Below are 11,064 nucleotides of genomic sequence, written 5' to 3'. Positions count from 1 at the left end.
ACCCCCACTTAAAACTTTTTCAATTTGATACTCAGTTTCTTAAGTCTGCATTCCAATCTGTCAGTGGGTACCTTTATGCAACCTGTTAGTTAACTATTCTGCAAATTCAAGGGAAAATGGCGTGCAGAGGTTTTTAACTTTGCAGCACCTATCTCTCAGATAATCAGTCCCCTGAGCAAAGAGGAAGTACGCAGTCAGAAGAGCTCCTTTTATATAACACACAGATGTTAATACTCTAACAGTTATAGTTAATTACACACCCACCCACCAATAAGAACATAAGGTTGCAAAGTCAAGCACTCATTTTGTCCCCTTTTGGGTATGTATTACGATTAGGGCTGTCAAGTGATTAATCGCAATTAATCACACTGTTAAACAATAATGGAATACTATTTAGTTCAATATTTTTGGATGCTTTCTACATTTTTCAAATATAGTGATTTCAATTACAACACAGAATACAAAGTGTAGTGTTCACTTTATATTTATTTTTATTACAAGTATTTGCACTGTAAAAAACAAAAATAGTATTTTTCAATTCACCTAGTACAAGTACAGTAGTGCAATCTCCTTATCAAAGTTGAACTTACAAATGTAGAATTATGTACAAAAAAACCTGCATTCAAAAATAACACACTGTAAAATTTTAGAGCCTGCAAGTCCACACATTCCTACTTCTTGTTCAGCCAATCACTCAGACAAACAAGTTTGGTTCCAATTTGCAGAGAGATAATGCTGCCCACTTCTTGCCACCTGAAAGTGAGAACAGGCATTCACATGGTACTGTTGTAGACGGTGCCACAAAAATAGAGTCATATGTCCCTTCATGCTTCAACCACCATTCCAGAAGACGTGTCCATGCTGATGACTGGTTCTGCTTGATAACTATCCAAAGCAGAGCAGACCAATGCATGTTCATTTTCATCATCTGAGTCAGATGCTCCCAGCAGAAGGTTGATATTCTTTTTTGGTGGTTTGGGTTCTGTAGTTTCTGTATCCGAGCGTTGCTCTTTTAAGACTTCTGAAAGCATGCTCCTTCACACCTAGTCCCTCTCAAATTTTGGACAGCACTTCAGATTCTTAAACCTTGGCTCAAGTGCTGTAGCTATTTTCAGAAATCTCACACTGGTACCTTCTTTGCATTTTGTCAAATCTGCTGTGAAAGTGTTCTTAAAACGAACATGTGCTGGGTCATTATCCAAGACTGCTATGATATGAAATATATGGCAGAATGCAGGTAAAAACAGAACAGGAGACAATTCTCCCCCAAGGAGTTCAGTCACAAATGTAACTAACGCATTATTTTTTAAAATGAGCATCATCAGCATAGAAGTATGTCCTCTGGAATGGTGGCCAAAGAATGAAGGGGCATACGAACGTTTGCACCAGCTACAAAAGTGCCATGCGAATGCCTGTTCTCACTTTCAGGTGACATTGTAAACAACAAGCGGGCAGCATTATCTCCTGCAAATTTTAACCAAACTAGTTTGAGCAATTGGATGAAGTAGGATTGAGTGGAGTTGCAGGCTCTAAAGTTTTACATTGTTTTGGTTTTGAATCCAGTTATTTTTTTGAACATAGAATTCTACATTTGTAAGTTCAACTTTCATGATAAAGAGATTGCACTACAGTACTTGTATTACGTGAACTGAAAAATACCATTTCTTTTGTTTTTTACAGTGAAAATATTTGTAATAAAAATATAAAGTGAGCATTGTACACTTTGTATGCTGTGTTGTAATTGAAATCAATATATTTGAAAATGTAGAAAACAACAAAAATATGTAATACATTTCAATTGGTATTCTATTGTTTAACAGTGCGATTAATTTTTCTGAGTTAATCGCGTGAGTAAATTGCGATTGACAGCCCTAATTATGATACAGTAATTATCATATACTATTCTGTCTAAGGACCCCTAACTTATTCAGTGCACAGGATGGACCATCTGTTTAACAGTTTTGTGCAACCATTTACTAGGTCTTTAAAAGTTCCATCATGTGGCATCATACTGACACCCACACGGGTCACCAGCAGGGTTGGAACCTTAGACTACCACTTGAGCAAAGGGGCTAACTGACTAATAGTAGATAGGCATCTTTTATGTGGACCAGCACTAAAGGAAGATGGGGTATTTTGCAAATGTCTTTCATTTGCTAACAGCAGAGGAATGCTGAGACTGAGGAATCTCAGGTTCCATTGCAGGCTGTGGAGGGGAGGGCTTTCTAGGGGGCAGACTACTGTGCCCTTTTCCTGAATCTTGACACTTTCAGCCCCAGTGGTTAATTTGTGCCAGGGCTCTGCCTCAACACCTCTTCTGTCAGTGACATGTAAGGTGTGACCTTGCACACATCAATGTACAAAGTCACGCTGCCCCTCTTTCTTTAGAAATTAAGCACTGGTCAGCCCCATCTCCTCCAGTCTATCCCTCTCCCTTCTCTTCCTCACCCCTAATCCTAGTCCCACTGGCACCTCATCAGTCTCCACTCTTCAGGTTTCTCATTCCCATCTCCATCCCAGTCTCCTTGCCCACCCATTTCCAGTTCCCCTCCAAAAAAAGCCTTATCTCCAGTCTCTTTGCTTAATTCAGTCCTAATTCCCTCAGTGCTCCTCATCCAGTCTGTCTTCCTCCTCCCCCAGCCCATGTTGCCTGTCTAAATTCCCCTACTAAGACTGCTCATCCAATCTCAGTTTGTTTCTTCCACCCCAGATCCTATGCCAGTCTCTTTCCCCAGCCAGTCTCTCCTGTACCCCAGTTCTTTGTCAGATTTGTCTTCTGTCCCTCTCCCTCCCACCCCAACTAGTTTTCAGTCTCCTTGCCCAGTCAGTTGTAGTCTCGCCTCCTGCATATCAACTCCCAGTCCCAATTTCCCTTTCCCTCCCTGCAAGCCTTCAGTCCAAGTTTCCATCTCTAGGCTCTTTGTCCCAATCTGCTCCCTCTGTCCCTCAAAGGCCCAGCACTTGTCCTTTCTGCATTCAAATCACCCAGCTTCCTCCTTCACTCTGCTGGTAGCTAGCAGGGGGTCAGTGACAACACAGGCAGGCTCCCTTCTCTCAATTTAGGTGGCTGCACCTGGTGTGGCCCACAGCAGCCCAGACTTTCAATTGCAGGGAAAATCCTCCTCATCCCCAGATGGAACTTGACTAGCGTCGACTGAATCTTTGGGGAATTTAACTGCTAAAATCTTAGAAATCCTTATTGAGCTTGTGCCAACTGCAATTTTTCAGAGGTATATTACCTGGCCAAATTTTGACATTTTCACAGGGATGGCAAAAGATCTATCCTGACACAAAGGCCACCATCTGTCAAATTTCAAGTCTCTGCTCCAAAGCATGAGGCTGCTAGAACTTTTCATAAAAGAGGTTGCAAGTGTTGTTTGTTTTTTAATGGGCAGACAAAGCTATTTTTCTCTAGTATCAGTCTCAAACAGCTGAACCATTCCAGCTGAAGTTTTTCCAGAAAGATTCAATCTGAGGCAGATACCTAACATGGAAAATTTCAGCACGAACAGTTAAAGTTTGGCAAAGTTACAAGCTACTGAAGACAGAGCCTTGTAATGGAAAGTGTTAGGTAACCTTAATAATAAGCAGCGCTACCAGCCCAGCCATTAATAAGGGATATTTTATGGAAAATACTTCAGTTGGCTTATTTGAAGGAAAAAAAGTGTCTTAAAAGCAGTAAATGTTAACAAACAGCATATTCTTCCCAAGTTTTAGGTATACAGACTTTCATTATTTCATAGTAATAAAGTGGGATAGTTTTAAGAACAAAAATACCTATGTCTTAAATATTGCTTTTCATCAGTAGATCTCAAAAAGTATATATCATTATCCCCATATTACAGATGCCAAAACTGAGGCAGAGGTGAAATGACTTCTCTTAGGTGCTATATAAAAAAAAAAGTTGTTTTCTTAAAGTTTTTCCTCTGTGATTAGCACATTGTGGAGAAGGATGGAAAATTACTTGTAGTAATTTTTAAATGCCATTTCCCAAATCAAACATACATTTTAAAATAAAATGTTTGAAACTCTCACTTTCTTTACATCAAGATCTGAGTGCAAGGGTCTGCATTTCCACTGCAGAAGATTCTGCCCTCAGATATCTGAAAAAGTAAATAAAGTGCCTATTTATATTCTCTCATTTTTAAGAAGGCTTTTCTTTCATTGTGTGACTTCACTTTTCAAAGCAGTCTTTGCTCTGTGCCTAATATCAATCTTATCATCTGCCGATCTATAGAAAGTGTTACACGAACACTGTCAGCTTGAAAAAAAAAAAGTCACACTCCTGTCAGAAACTTTCATACCCATTCTAGTTTAAAGTAACAAAAACATTATAATAAGAAACAGGTTATATGTCCTGCAATCCCCTCATATATTTTTTTTTTGAAGTTTGCTGTATATTTTTGTGCAGTCATGTTTCTTTATCCGGCCAAAGAGATTCGGATATTGACACAGGAGCTGACATGCTGTTTAAAGAGCACAACAGAGAAACTGCAATATTAAAAGCCTGTTATTTTTTAAAAAAATAATCAAGTTGATAGTATTCCTAAAACATGATGGAAACATTTTATTAGCGCACAAGGTTCCCCCCCCCAGGTAGATTTCTTTCACTACTAATAAAATTCCTATTACTTCACATATAGTAAAATAGATTATAGTATAAATATACTATAAATATATGTTGCTTAATATTGTTAGGAACTGGATATAACAACGTAGTGTCACATTGTCAAATACAGAAAAGAAGAGATCTTGAGACTTCTAAAGCAGAATTAAGATGACTTATAAGAATCATGTTATGAAAAACAGAAAAGCTTTTAAATGGTATGACTTGTAATTTCAAATATATATACAAAAAATGAAGGTGTATTGTTTTGCTATGGCAGCAAAAACTATGTACAGATATCAGACTCCTAAAGGCAGAAGTGTTTTGAATGAACATACAACTACTTATTTAAAATTCCCAAAGTAAAATATGTTAGAGAAACTTTGATTGAACTGGTCTCAAGTAGTGCTTTTAAAAATAAATGACAATGAAGGAGAGACTTTGAAGTGTTACAAAAATTTTCCCAGCTGTAGAACAATTCTAAAATTTTCTATCATTAAACAAACCAATTCAGTACTTGATTTCAGTGGGAGCTGAAGCTGCTCAGTGCTTATGGAAAATTAGGCATCTTATTTAGATGCCTAAATATGGATTTAGGAACCTAACTTTAAGCACCTGTTTTTAACAATCTTGGCTATTATTTTTCAAGAGAAACATTACCTTTAAGATATTCCACACTTGCATGGGACAGAGCCTTTTAATTCCCAGAATGGATTTATGCCTTTGCCAACACCGCCACCTGGAGGAAAAAGATAGTTACCTTTTCCATAATTGGTGTTCTTCAAGATGTGTTGCTCATGTCCATTCCATATTAGGTGTGTGTGCGCTCGCCAAATGCACCGGTGCCGGAACTGTTTCACTTAGCGGTATCCGTAGGAGACCGGCTCTGGTACCCTCTGGAGTGGCGCCCACATGACACAGTATAAGGGGCGCTGCCAGCTCCCCCCACCCTCAGTTCCTTCTTGCCAGGCACTCCAACAGTGGGGAAGGAGGGCGGGCTGTGGAATGGACATGAGCAATACATCTCAAAGAATACCAGTTATGGAAAAGATAACTGTCTTTTCTTCTTCAAATGCTTACTCATGTCCATTCCATATTAGATGACTCCAAAGCAGTACCCTTGAAGGTGGGTAGGAGTTAATGGATGTGTAGATTGCAACATGGCTCTGAACTCAGCATCATCCCTGGCCTGCTGAGTGATGGGGTAATGAGTGGTAAACGTGTAAACAGAGGACCACATTGTGGCTCTACAGATGTCCTGGATAGGGATGTGCGCCAGGAAGGCTGCCAAAGACTCCTGAGCTCTCGAGTGGGCTCTGACAATCGGCGGCGGTGGAACCTCCGCCAGATCGTAACAGCTCCTTATGCATGAGGTGATCCAACTGGAAATCCTCTGGGTGGACACCGGTAGGCCCTTCTTCCTGTTTGCTGTAGCGATGAAGAGCCAAGTTGATTTACAGAAGGGCTTGGTATGTTCTAAGTAAAAAGCCAAGGCCCTTCAGACATCCAGAGCATGAAGTTGCCTCTCTTTACTGTCTTGAGTGGTTTGGGACAGAACACCGGGAGGAAGATGTCCTGGTTCATACAGAAGGTGGATACCACCTTCAGAAGGAAGGCTGGGTGGGGCCACAGCTGAACTTTGTCTTTGCAGAAGACTGTGTACAGTAGTTCTGAGGTCAAGGCTTGAATTTCAGAGACCTGTCTCACCGACATCACCATCACCAGGAACGCGACCTTCCATGACAGGTGGGAAAAGGAGCAGGAACCCAGCAGCTCGAAAGGCGGGCCGGTGAGAGGACCAAGTTAAGGTCCCACAGTGGGACAGGAGCCCATACCTGTGGGAAGAATCTCTTGAGCCCTCTCAAGAATCTGATTGTCATGTCATGGGAAAACACTGCCTGTCCTTGGATAGGCAAGTGAAAAGCAGAGATGGCCACAAGATGCCCTCTAAGGGAAGTGTGTGCCAGGCCCTGGTTCCTCAAATGGAGCACGTAGTCCAGAACAGCCTGTATAGAAGAACACGAGGCAGAGATGCCATGCTTGGATGCCCAGGGGGAAAACCTCGTCCACTTGGCCAGGTAAGTCAGTCTAGTTGAGGGCTTTCTACTTCCCAGAAGGACCTATTGGACTCCTTCCGAACAGGTCCTCTCCTCCGGGTTGAGCCACACACATCCACACCAGGAGGTGGAGGGACTTGAGGTTGGAGTGTGGGAGCCAACCGTGGTCCTGTGACAGCAGGTCTGGTCGGTTGCGTAGGGGCCAGGGAGGGGCCGCTGACAAGCTCATGAGTGTGCCGAACCAACACTGGAGAGGCCATGCCGGGGCGATCACGACAACCTGCACTTTGTCTCTCTTGATCTTTGCCAGGACTCTGCTGATGAGTGGAATTGGACGGAACGTGTACATCAGGCTTCCTGACCACAACAGGAGAAAGGCATCAGAGAGGGAGCCTTTGCTCAGACCTTGCTGAGAACAGAACTAGTGGCATTTCCTGTTCTGTCTGGTGGCGAACAAGTCCACTTGGGAAGTTCCTCACCTTTGGAAGATCATGCAGGCTACCTCTGGATGGAGTGACCACTCGTGGTGAGAGAAGTAGTCCCTGCTGAGCTGGTCCGCCAGTGTATTCTTGATGCCAGGAAGGTGACAAGCTTCCAGGTAGATTTTGTGGCTGATGCAGAAGTCCCATAGATGGAGGGCCTCTTGACAGAGAGCCAATGGGCATGCTCCCCCTTACCTGTTGATATAGAACATCGAGGCTGTGTTGTCCATCAGGACCCATACCACCTTACCCAACAGTTGGGGCAGGAAGACACCGCACGCCAGCTGGACTGCTCGGAGCTCTTTGCCATTTATGTGCTACTTCGCCTCCTCCGGGGACCACATCCCCTTTGTCTGGAGGTCTTAGGTGTCCGACACCAACTCAACTGAGTGATGGGGATTGTTGAATGGAACCCCTCCAGGACAGTCTCGTGATTGGTCCACCATTGCAGCAAGGTAAGTATCGCCGGGAATGGTAATGATCTTTTCCAGAGGGTCTCGGGACTGGGAATAGACCATTCCCAGCCATTGTTGCAGGGGCCACATCCAGAGCCAGGTATGGTGGATCACATAAGTGCATGCCGCCATGTGGCTTAGCAGGCACAGATAAACCCTGGCTGTAGTCAGAGGGATCACAGAGACTTCCGAGATGAGGTTCGTCAGCGTATGGAACCTGTCCCATGGCAGGAACACCCTGGTGCAGGTCAAGTTGAGGACCGTTCTGATTAACTCTATCCTCTGCACCGGCATTAATGGCAACTTTTTGTTGTTTACCAGAAGGCCCAGAGGTGGCACGTGGCTTGAAGCACCACAACATCCCTTTGGACTTAAGACCTGGAACTACCCTCAATCGTAAACGTACAGATAGATCGGGATACCCCGGCGCCCGAGGTAAGCAGCTACCACCGACATGCACTTGGTAAAACACTCTCAGTGCTGTCGTCAGGCCAAATGGGAGGACCGCAAACTGGTAGTGGTGGGGCCCCACCGTAAACTGGAGGAAGCATCTGTGTTCTTGAAAGATCACCTATGTGGAAGTATGCATCCTTCAAAGTCGAGGGCGGCATACCAGTCTCCCAGATCCAGGGAGGGGAAAACAGAAGCCAGGGAAACCATGCGGAACTTTAACTTCTTTAGGTATTTGTTGAGGTCTCGCAGGTCCAGGATGGGCCGTAGACCACTCTTGGCCTTTGGGATTAAAAGGTACCGGGAATAGAACCCCTTGTTCCTGTACTCGAGAGGAATTTCTCCCACCGCACCCAGCTGTAGCAACCCCTTTACCTCCTGTGCAGGTGACTCTCATGAGAGGGGTCTCTGAAGAGGGATGGGGAAGGTGGGTGGGAAGGGGGGGTAGAAAGGAACTGGAGGGTATAACCCTGTTCCACTGTACTGAGGACCCATCGGTCCAAGGAGGGAGAAAAAGGGAAACGCAGTTGGAGAACACTGGAACAGACGGATCCAGGGAATAGTCTGGTAGGCCACCCTCAAATGACTATTTGGTCCCTTGCTTGGCATGGGTTGGGCCTGACTGGGCAGAAGGTGGAGGTGGGTGGCTCGGCCATTGCTTGTAGCCGTTGGCTCATTTGTGGGGCTGGTCCTGCTGAGGCTGGCTCCCCTGGTCATGCGGCTGCTGCGGTCTCAACCGCTTACATGCTGGGGCTCAGACGTAAAGACCCAGGGTTTTCAGGGTGGTGCGGGAGTCCTTTAGGCCATGCAATTTGCTGTCTGTTTGCTCCGCAAATAGGGCTCAGCTGTCAAAGGGCAAGCCCTGCATTGACTGCTGAGCCTCAGAGGAGAGCCCAGAGAGGAGCAGCCTGGAGGCTCGCCGCATGGAGATGCAGAAGCCATGGTGCGGGCAGCAGCATCAGTGGCATCTGATGCCGCCTGGAGGGCTGCCCTGCCCGCGGGCGTGCCCTCATTGAGGGTTGCTCAGAACTCCTTCTTGGAAGCCTCAGGAAGCGATCCTTCAAACTTGGCCATGGCTGGTATGACTCTAATATGTGGCAAGCCAAGGAGGGCTTGGTGGTTGGCCACTCTCAGCTGAAGGCTGGAAGATGAATAACTTATGTCCAAAGAGATCCAGCCTCCTCAAGTCTTTATTTTTGGGGGTGGCCCTGGTTGCCCTGGCCTGTCTTTATGGTTAACCTCTCCTACCACAAGGGAATTAGGGGCTGGGTGGGAGTATAAGTACTCATGCCCCTTGGTTGGCACAAAGTACTTGCGTTCGGCCCTCAGAGATATGGGCCAAGGAAGAGGGGGTCAGCCACAGGGCATTAGTGATTTTGGAAACTTCTTCATGAAAAGGTAGGGCCACCCTGGAAGGAGCAGAGGACATCAAACAGAGAGTCTAAGAGCTCTTCCAGTTCCTCTGCCTGAAGCCCCAGGTTGGAAGCGACCCTCTTCAAAAGTTCCTGGTGCACCTTGGCGTCATCCTGAGGAACTGTGTGAGGGGGCCCCGTGATAGCCTCATCTGGTGACGATGAGGACGATGGAGGTTCCCGCGGCACCAGCATGTCCACTGGTGGTCCAGCAGCTTGCTCCTCCTGGACCTGTGGGATCCTTCCCCCTGAAGCATCGAGCACTGGAAGGGGACGGGATACCAAGGCCACTGGCCTCTCCGAGGCTCCCGACACCGATCGGGCAGCTTGGGATGGTTGGGTGAACCCCCAAGGGTTCCACAGGTACTATGGCACCGGCCACTGCCCTTGAGGCCATGGAACAGGTTTCAGTGCCGTAGATGCTGTAGGCACTGGGGCTTGTCCCACAGCCAGGGAATATTGCTTTGTGCTGGAGCTGTAAGTGGAGTAGTCGGTACCAGGCAACCAGGAACGGGTGGAGTGGTGGCTCTTGTCCAACACTGCGGTGCCGGTTGCTGTGACCCAAAGCCAACCTGTCCGAGCGAGTCAGGTGTCTTGGTAGGGTTTTCGGAGACCGATGACATTTGGCGGATCTGTGTCAGAAACCCGGCAATCCACACCTCATGCTGCTTGACCAGGAGCCACTACAGACCAGTTGTCGTGAGGAACCTCGTGAAAAGGGCAATCTCCTAGAAGACAGACGATGACAACTGGGCGATTGGTGGTCTCTGCTCCCCGATCAGTCCTGTGATCAGTATCAGGCCTTTGGAGATGGTCAGGGCAAGTCCCTGAGATCTTCCCAGGCAGCACGTGCCCCAGAGTGTCTGTGCCAATCCGCCAGCGAGGAATGCCTCGAATCCCTCCATTGGTGTCCCCAGTGCAGGGACTGAAGGGGACTCCACTGAGCCTGCCGCTCTAGTCCCGAGGCATGACGCTATCTGGAGTTGCAGGCAAAGTACAGGATGGGTTGCACCGCTTGACTTGAGCTGGGGCCTGACTTCCTGAAGGGGGTGTTGAGCTGCCCGGTACAGGTCGTGGCTCGCCCCCCAGCCCTCTCCTTTCCCTTGCAGGACCAGAGCCATGGAGGGAGACCAGTGCTGGCTCGTGGGTGGCGCTGGCAGAGCACTGCGCACGGAGGCCATGGTGCTCTGTGCAGAGGTGGACCACTGCTCCAGTGCTGGAGTTAGTGCCAACTCCATTAGGAGCGCCTTAGACGAGTTTCATGCTCCCTCTTCATCGTAGGTTTAAAGGACTTGCAGATACAGCACTTGCAACTTATGTGCCCAGTGCCTAAGCACCTTAGGCAGCTGGTATGTGGATTGCTGACGGGCGTAGGTGGTTTACAGCGATTGCAGGGCTTAAAGCCTCTGGACCGAGGCATGCCCCATCCCCCGGCTGAGTCCCATTCAGGACTAACGACGAGTTGAAAACTACTACTAAGGGTATGTCTACACTACGGAATAAGGTCGAATTTATAGAAGTCGGTTTTTTAGAAATTGGTTTTATATATTCGAGTGAGTGTGTCCCCACAGAAAATGCTCTAAGTGCATTAAATGCATTAAC

At 46.5% G+C, this 11,064-nt stretch overlaps 1 long non-coding RNA gene across 1 annotated transcript in view; it reads left to right on the top strand.

The window, feature by feature from the left end:
* Positions 1 to 1,828: 1,828 nt before the first annotated feature.
* The window catches only part of LOC125636541 (uncharacterized), a 19,369-nt gene continuing 10,133 nt past the window's right edge, over positions 1,829 to 11,064 (top strand). Inside the window, exon 1 of the long non-coding RNA XR_007356630.2 lies at positions 1,829 to 8,035. This is a non-coding gene — a long non-coding RNA (uncharacterized LOC125636541). The remainder of the gene's footprint in view (positions 8,036 to 11,064) is intronic.

Source organism: Caretta caretta, chromosome 5 (genome assembly GCF_965140235.1).
Source record: "Caretta caretta isolate rCarCar2 chromosome 5, rCarCar1.hap1, whole genome shotgun sequence".
Taxonomy (NCBI): Eukaryota; Metazoa; Chordata; order Testudines; family Cheloniidae; genus Caretta; species Caretta caretta.
This window is presented reverse-complemented; position numbering and strand designations above follow the sequence as displayed.